We start from the raw sequence: 9,808 nt of genomic DNA, 5'->3' as shown, positions 1-9,808 counted from the left end.
CTCTGAACAACAAAATTGTGTAAGATTATCATCCTGAAAGAGAGACAGATTATGGTTTGCAAAATATCTAGTGAGGATAAAGCTACAGAATGCCCCAGTAACTCTGCTTCTGCATTTAAAAGGCCTTTGCTTTCAATGAAAAGAAATGTTTCACAACCCAAATGATCGTTTTTAGTCTGCAATTTCCTACAAAAACTTTCACTTTGTTACACTGTTCATTGGTAATTTTGTTGAAGTAACTGAAAATGGAGATACTTAAAAAGCTGTTAGCTGCACACTTCCTTAGCTCTAAAATCAATATGTGTAGACTTTTACTCATTGTATGTTCACTTCTCTAGGTTGGGTGATAATGAAGAAAAATCCCCACTGAATCATTTTCTTTTCCTTTCACATCCTTCAGAAATAGTGTGGTACCTCTCTGGAGAGTTAAACCCTTTTCTTATAGTCGTCTGAAGAAGCTTCTAAACTGACACTACCCATTCCTTAAAAAAAAAAATGGAACGAGAAAATAGAGTTAGATTTTGCTGGTTCAGAGCAGTTTAATAAGGTGGGCTGGTCCTTCTTTGGGTATTTCTCTTTTCAGGAAGATGCTTGCAGAGTCACCGAGATGGAAAAATGAGGGGTTTTCAAGTCTGTGTTGTAGATGTGTGTTTGGCCCAGAATAAAATTCTTCTCTAAGAATATACTTCTCAAGGTGATGGTTCTAATATGGTGCTCTGACAGCGTCATTTTACAACAAATTGATAACTTTAAGTTGCCTTTAACTCAGTTTCCTAACTTTTGCCTTTTAGTGAGTTATAAACAAAATGCATTGTGGAGAAACAGGTTCATTTGTCTTATGGGTATTGATCAACAGTTTGGGGAAGGAAATTGTCAAATTTCCCTGGATAATTATAGGAAAACAGTGAGCTGAAAGAGATTTATACTCTGTTTAATAACTTTGTACTTTTTTTTAAGAACCCGTTCGAAGTACTAGTAGGAATTGCAGGAATTCCCTTTGGATATTTATCATTTTTGGCTTGTGATCAAATGAGTGTTATGTAAATTACCTATATGGCCATGTAATTTCCATTAACAGTAATAGTAATTGTAAGCATGTAGAAAGAGGATGACTTATCCTGTGAGCCTACCTATTATGAAGTAGTTAACTGATTAAGGTTAGGGTACTGCAAGCCATTTCATACCATCAGTGAACTCTCTGCAACCTCATTATCTCCATTAGGCTTGTGTAGGTGTAATTAATTGGAATCTAGTTAACAGTTGTGTTGAATGAAAAGAATTTAGTTCTATTTCTCTTAGTTTTATTGGCTCTAAAGTGCTAACAGGCTAAAGTGTAATTAAAAACTCACTAATCAAACCATATGTAGCAAGTCCCAAGAAATCAGTGAGGAAAAAGCATGTGATTGATGTGAATTTGTCCTTCGAGAAAGGAACAGGTACAAATGATGGCTTGCAGTAGTTTTTTGCTTTTAAACAGTGAAGATGACTCAGAGTTGTATAAACTTAATGTGTAAATTTAAAAGGTACAGAAACCCAAATACTGTAGGCTTGCCATCAGCACTTACTTGTCTAGTAGCACCATATTTTGATATCTTCCCAGCAGATTATCCACAGAAGTATTTTAAATCATATAGTACTTTGGGTGTGTAGAGAAATCATGTTTGTGTTTCTTTCTAGAGCAGGTGTACGCAAATTTTTATCACCTTTTGCCTTCGCTATGAAACTTGTATCAGGAAATACAATATTATAAATTGTGATCAGCTATTTGTCCTTTATGTGCGAATTTGTTTCCCCCTTGCCCCAAGCTTCTATCTCACTTGAGTATCTATATGTGGTGCTAATCATCATAATATTGGGGCACTGTAAAACCAGATGTAATGTGACAAATGTGACATGCTTAAGCATTGTGTAAAGGGTTTGCTTTTTGCCATTCTAAAATGTTGCTAGAAATTTGCCCCTTAAATCAATTAAGATTGTGGTCTCACTGCCATCTGTGTTCTTGTAGGATTTCACAGATGAGGATTGTGTGCTTTCTTTACTGACAGGATCTTCTTTGAAAACAAGTTTGAGAACATAAAAACTGTATGACATTTCCAATAAAATCAGGGTTGCCTCTTTAGCTTGGTAGTACAAATACTCATATGCAAGAACATTACTATTTTTGAGTCATTTTAGCTTCTTGAATAAGAAAGGCTTTTGAGTTTTTCATTTTTACACCTAACAATATTTTTCTAGTGTTTCTTTTAATTCTTAATAGCCTGTATTCTGTGAAGGACAAACTTCAGTAACAAAGTTAAATGTAGTTTAATGTACAAGACTAAAGAAAAACTTTGGTCATAGGGCACAGCCCAGCATAAAATTTAGATTACGCTTTGAGTCTGGATGAAAACTTTCTTAAAACTTTCCAAAAACGGGGATTTAGAAATTGATGGTAACATTTTCCTTTTTTTTCCCCCCCCTTCTAGTGTTACTATTTTAATTTCCATGGTATTCGTGTAAGAATTCATTTGCCTTGAGTAATCATTCTCTGCTCCAATGGTTATTTCAAGTTGAGTGGTTTTTTAGTACTAATTTCTTTATAAGTATGAGGATTCTTCCTGTGGGTCTGTTCAGCTCCTGCTGTGTGGGGGTGAGCCTAAACTTTTCCAGAGGCAGCAGAACTAAAATGTGAGAGCTGATAGGCTTTAATTTCTCATTTTCATTCTAAAGGGTATTCGGAATGGACAATATTTTTGAGTTTACGGAAGATTGTCTTCAGATCTCTTCAAATCTCTTTAATGGCTGTGGGTTTTCTAATGTATTTTTGTGTGTGTGTGTGTGTGTGTGTAACACATAGGTTATTGGATGAATGGTATAGTAGTTTCAGTTTAGGATATCAGGGGTTTACTACATGATTCCTTTGTACACACATTTTGAAGTAAGTGTTATGAACATTAAGGCCTTATTGGAAGGCTACCTATTGTAGGCTTTGTTGCCATGATGGATTATAGTGACTTTTGTCAATATTTTACTCTGAATGTTAATGCACTTATGAGTATATACTAAGTGTAAATGTTGAATGGCCTTGTGGAATTAGCATCAAATATTTTCCAAGATAAGAAAATAAAATATGTGCTCGTGCATCAGTTACTGTGTACAAGGTATTGATATAGTTTCAGAGATGATAAGGCAAGGTGGCCATAATGCGTTTGTAATTTTTACAAACCAGCAATCAAATTATGTGGTGAACAGAGTGGTAGAAAAGCAGGAACAGATGCTGAAATTTTTGTTTCTGAGACTGGATAATTGCTACTTAAGAAAATCGTTGATTTATTTAAAAAAATGTAATTTATTCCTGTTTTTCATCTCCTTTCTTACAGTCCGAATAGCTTACTTGGGTGTTCCAGTCTGAACCTATAGTATGAAAGAAGTCATAAAAAGTAACTATAAAAAGTAAAGTTCTGTTGGAGAGGAGTTATTCTCTTTTTCTTTCCTGACCTCAGTTTCTTGAAATGATACTTTAAAGAAAAGTATGATTTAATTGGTTTTTAAAGATTTTGAGTGCTAAAACACCTTATTTGGTAAGTCTTGTCATTCATTACTCTCACAATGAAGAACTTTGCAAATTTTTTTTCAGAATTTTTTCAGCTTCACTCTTTGGGCTTTGGGTCTTCCTCTTTCCTTTTATATTGAATTAGCAATCCCTTAAATATTACACAACATTACTTTGAGCAAAAGGAATTATTTTTATGGCAGAAAAGTGTAATATGACTTTTAGTTGTCATGCTGAGCTATTTGAGAAGCAGCACTTGCAGATCTACATACAGAAACTTTTGGGATGATTGGAAGCAATCTGTAGGTTTGTCTGCTATCGGTTAGCAGATCAAAGGCTTACATGACTAAGCAGTGAAGCCTGACTACTGCAGATGAACTGGTGATACATGCAATACATACAAAAATAAAATAAAAAAATAAAGTTAGAAATGAGAGTTACTTACAAGTACATACTAGTTGAAGTGAATATCATAATAAGTGAGAAAAAGTGTTATTTCAGTTCTCAAGTCTTGTAACTGGCAGTTTTTAAGAAAAGCTTTTCTGCTTCTTTCTAGGAAAAGTGAAGCTGGTAGCAGAGGGGGTTAGAGAATTCAAATAAAAACATAATTTTCATATGACTATATAGAATTGGGGCTTTCCCTGCATTCTGTGATTTTTTTTTTTCCTTGAACATAGTTTTTGGGACAAATTGATCATAGAAGAAAATGAAGAATGGCATTTTTTTTTCCCATGGTATATCTCCTGATTTTTACAACCCTAATCACTTGGGGCATGTCTTGAACTTTTAACCTTCTTTCCCTAGCATTGATGCTGTGAATAATGGACTCTCCTACTTGGCACATAACTAGATTGCAGTTCAAAGTGGATGTCACAAACACTATTGCACCATCTGGAGCAAAAGCCTGACTGTCATTCTGGGATAAGCACCATAGGATCATATGAGTTTATAACTGACTTTATTTTTTCTATGGCACTAATTGAAATTTATTTAATACAAAAACACCTTAATTTTCAACAAACTTGCCTCCTGTTGCCACTATTTTTGCACAAGAAACAAAATTTTCAGATAACATATAAAAGTGTTGTACATCTATAGTTATTTTGATCCTATTTATTGCTATTAAAAAGGCTTAAATAGTTCCTCTGGGGCTAAGGATATGCTGTGTAAATCATGGAGATAGAAATTCTCTATTTTCCCTTATTTCCATTGTTGCCTTTACTAATTTTCTTCAGTTCAAGACTGGGGGAAAAAAAAAAAAAAGGAAACATTGCTCCTATATATTCTAGAAAATTTTATATATGTTTTTGAAGCATATGCACATACCTCCTTCTGGAGGAAAAAAAATCTACTAAATGGCACTACTGTTTGTGTGTGGGGGGTATATTCATCCACAAAATCCTGTATTTGTGAATTCTATGCTGATAGAAATATTTTAAAAGCTAGTTGTGTCAGTTGTTGCAAAGTGCCAGATCTTGAGTGAGCTTGAACATCTTCAACTTCCACTAAAACTTGCCACTAAAACTAAGACTTGTAAATCCACAGCATTTCCTACAAAATGGCTTGAAATTAGAGGTCTAGGAAGAGAAAGTCAGTTTGATGGGTTTGCAGTCCTTTGGAGAAAGTATTACTATTTGAGAAATTGTCATTTGCCCGAAGGGTGCTAGGATTGTTTTTTGGTACTTTCCTTCATTTGCTACCTTAAGCATGGATAACCAGTTTTCAAGAATCAGATATATATCGGCAAAGGTAGGCATTTTTTACTTCTGAAAATGACTTGTTTTTGCAAAATATTTTTAGTTCTACATAATGATTAAAGCTATAATAAATAAGTTAATTTTACTTATTAACATCATGACTGTTAGAAGAAAATGCTATTAATATTAAACCAGTATTTCAGATTCCTAGAAGGGAAAGCAAATGGCTTACTAGTGTAAGAAAGATCATGGTTTGGTGCAGCATAGTTGGGATTATGCTTGAGAACAGAATTCAGGGTCAGGCTCTAAATTTCTGTCAGGATTTCTATATTCATTAAAAAAAATCAGTAAATGTAATCCACTGAATATATTAGACTCATTGTATATTTCACTGAGTGCAATGTACTTTTAACCCTGGTGTGGGACTGCTGTTTTCTAGTCTTCATTTCTTACAAATTGCTGCTGAAAGCAACATGAGAAGAAGAATTGACGTAAAGCATGGTTTGATAGAAAACCCTCTAGAACCAGAGGAATATAGTGCATCTTCAATTGTATGTTTTGTGAAATGTATCTAGAGCAATGAAAAGGACAGACTGTAAAACCTGTCAAGGTTCAACCAGAAAGCAATCAGCATACTTAATGTGTCCAAACACCTATCATAATAATCACCCACTCTGTTCAGAAAGCGAAGAAAGAGGATATATTTATTGCTAGCTATTGATACCTAGTGATCAGGCCAAGATTAGTACCAAATGTACACAACTGTATTTATCAGAGTAATGTAAAACCTTTACATTAAGTAAGACTGTGCCAGTTTATTAATACTTAGATACCTGCTCCGTTCAGGGGGTAGGGAAGCAGTCTAACATACACAAGGTAGAACACTCTGGCAGTGCAAGCTGTCGATAAATGAATAGCACAATGTAATTATTTGGAGAAGTGCTTAGCATTACTATTCCGATTTAAAGTTAAATGAAATCCAAGCACTTGTATTACTATGAGCTTAAACCCTCAAAGGACTATCGGATGATCTAATCTGACCTTCTGTGTATGATCTATAAGATGAAATTTTTAAGGGTTTTAATTTTAGATTAATCTGTGCCTGCTTGCAGCAAAATATCTTAATAAACAGTATAGTTTTCAATTAGCAATTTTGTATGTTAGTTTTAATACTTGCTTACTTCTCCTGTGATCGTTGTCTGTAGCAGGTGAGAAGCAGAGCACAGGAGCATCTTACATTCCCTGGCTACTTGTCAGAACACAGAGTTTTTCTCTTGTGTTGCCTAATTATAAATGGTCATATTTTCGATACTACCATGAAATGTTTATGAACTACTGCACCAGCCTGGCCTGTAATGGGAGTTCATTCAAAGGCTATATTTTTTTCAGGACAAGCATCAATAGCAATTACCACTTCCAGCTTTTCTCTAGAAATGTGAGGGTTTTGTCGAGGGCTCTAGAGTCAGTCTGCTAGCCTGAGCTTCAGACACAAAGCAAAATCAGTTATTCTCATGTTACTTGTGTCACGGTTGTTCATGACAAATAGAAATTCTGCTCTCTGTTAGTGACAGGAGTTATGGGACTGTGTATTTGAAAAATAGAGCCTATTGCAATATCAAGTTTTTAAACCATACTTGTGAAAAGAAGCTACAGGAGGAAAGTGTACTTCAGACTTCTGCTGAATCCTCTTTACTTCATTGCTGTAGGACATTGCATCATCCAACAGAAACGTTACCCTCACAAGGCTTTTTGATGGACTTTCAGCTTTCATCTGAGCTTAGCTTGTTGATTCAGGTCCCCTGCATTTTCCAAAATCTTTAAGTAGCTTTCAACAGCTTTTCATCCTTTATAGAATTTGTGGTAAAAAGATTTAACAGTTATTGGCTTGTGATGATGTATTATCAGTGACAGTGTATGTGCATGTGTGGTACAGAAAAAATTTGGATTTGCAAAATGAGGAGGGAATTTTGTGCATTTTTTCTGACTTTTTTGCTCTGAGTAAATTTTTAGACGTATGGCCTGTTTCTTTCTTACTTGTGCTGTCAGTCAGATAAATTGAAATCTTAGATTTTCTTTTTTCTCGCAAGAGCTCTAGGGCCTGCATACTTTAGTGATTAAAAAGCATAAAGTCTTTGGGTGCACTCTTACATTGCTCATCAATGCATAACATCACAACATGTCGCTTGTAAGTGACAGCATGAGCTTCAGATTTTGGTATAGCATTTTCCTATAAACTATCACTTCATAAAACTACTGACCAGAGATACACAAAACATGGTCTTGTTTGAATATTTGTTAAGTCACTGTTGCTAGTGAGTGACTGATTTGAAGGGCATAACACTTGCGCCACTATTCAGTAGCTCCATCCACTCCTCCAGGTCACTGCAGGCTTTTCCTAAGCGTCTTCCTACACATAGACAAGATTTTAAGGTGACACCTTGAAAAGAAACTGTGCGTGTGTTGTTCAGAAACAAAGTAGGAAACAGGGAAAATGCAAAAAGGAGGCAATTGTAAAATACTGTCTTTCAAAGCTAAAGTAAATGACATATAAATCTAAAGCAACTGAGAAGAATACTTCCTTATGTGAATTGGCATGTGTGTTTTTGTTCTTTAGCTTCTTTAAAAAGTCATGCAAATGCAAAATATGCTGAAAGTGGCGCTCAAAAAGCAAGATAGCACTCCAGGAGTGCTGGCCACAGTAAACTTGCTATATATACTGGTACACCCATATAGAGGAGCTGCTGCTTTTTTGCCTCCTTGTTCTTGAACTTCACTAAGAGCTTTCAATTGCTCTGACATTTTCAGCCAAGGAAGTAATAGTTGTTGCTGAGCGGTATTCTGCAGACAATTATGTTATCTGGTCATTGGAGCAATCCCCACTAGAAAGGAACCAGTACGATCAAGTTAAATCATTACAGAAAGGCAAGAGAAACAGAGGGAGAAACAAATAGAGAGAAAGGGGCTCATCTCATTAACAGGTGCCTGTGCTGCAGGGTTCAGAACAGCAGACAATGAAGTTAGCCTGTAAGACAAAGCTGTGGAGTTGCCTCCTGTAGTTGTTGACAGGTGTGAATCCTCCTTTTCAGAGCCTGTTCTGGCTATAGTAGGAGGCACCTGCAGCAAATCTGCCAAAATTAGGCAGGGAAGCACAAGCTTTTCAATAAACTCTCACCTTTCCTTCTCTTCCCCCACCTCCCTAGTTCCCAGTGGGAGAGGGGAAGCCACACTGAAGAACTAGGTGGGAGAATAGTCATGTGATGGGAAAAGGAGTCAGATACGGACACCTCGCCGTTACCATCTTTCTGAGCCCTTGATGGTTTGGCTTTTTTTGACAATTCCTAAAGAACATTTATTCTTTTTGCATAATAGAGCTTTTAAGCTAATGATGTTTATGTAATTGCATCATTAGGATAGGCAGGTAACCATCCCTATTGATTATTGTCATCAAGTACATTTTTTTAATATTTCTCTCTTGATATTTCTGGTCTACAAAGGAAGATGTGAAATGTGTTTTCATTAAATCAACTGTTTACCAGTGATTTGAATGCTGGCTGAAATTTGCTGCTCGCTTGTTCTGACAGGTAAGTCAGAGGTCAAGCCAGGATACCTAGAGGGATTCTAGACGTGCTTTAGAAATCTGTATTTAGAAGTCTGTATGTTTTAATGTTTCTCGAGTGGCCTTGAAGACTACAAATACTTCTTTTAAAAGAGAATGAATGCACTTGTTTGTGTACCTACACATGCAATAGGAGTTTACATGACATAATCTGTAGATCCCAAAGCATTTACAGAAGGACTGTTCACTGCATGGGTAAGACTGCCTCCTTTGTATGTGAACATATTCATGTATACCACCTACTTGTAGAACATTCCTTTTCTTATCTTTGGGTGTACAAATCTTGTTACTGCGTGTGTATTTTTTTTTTAGTGCAAAGGATCTAGAGTCCTCGTCAGACCTTTTAATGCTAGGCATAGCACAAACACAAGATAAGAGAACTTTTCCTGAAAAGAAACTGAACAGTAATAATGGTTGCACTATTGCACTGCACTGTTGGGTATAAGTATCTCTTATTGTATCCTTATTCTGGCTTTTTGGATACAAACCTTGCTATATCTCAGTCTCAGAAATGGAGAGTTGTAGGCTATCTGATGTACTCTGAAGACATGGTCTTCTGGTTTTCTCTATCAGGAGATAAAGTGCAATGCTTCTCCCTTTCTAGTCAGGTCAGGGTTGAAGGGAGAAGCTTGCTTATTTAACAAACTGGACGTAGAGGGGAAAGGTGTATAGCCAAGTTTTCTCCTGATACGGTGTTTATGAGGCTTCAAAACACTCGGGGACCAGGACCTCTGGATATGCTAGCGTATGAAAAAATGAGAATACTGTTATTTCAGTTTGTCATACGTGGAACTGAGAAAGGTAACTGAGAAGGTAACCTTCCTTTGTCTGCAGAGGAAGTCCGATGAACTGAGATCTCCAGCATCTTCATCAGGAGTACCTTGTCTGGGAGATCAATTTTAATATTTTATTACTTTTTTACTTTATTTTGGAATGTAAAAGTGATAGTCAATGCAGCTACAA

The sequence above is a fragment of the Dromaius novaehollandiae genome, chromosome 6 (assembly GCF_036370855.1).
Source record: "Dromaius novaehollandiae isolate bDroNov1 chromosome 6, bDroNov1.hap1, whole genome shotgun sequence".
Lineage (NCBI taxonomy): Eukaryota > Metazoa > Chordata > Aves > Casuariiformes > Dromaiidae > Dromaius > Dromaius novaehollandiae.
This window is presented reverse-complemented; position numbering follows the sequence as displayed.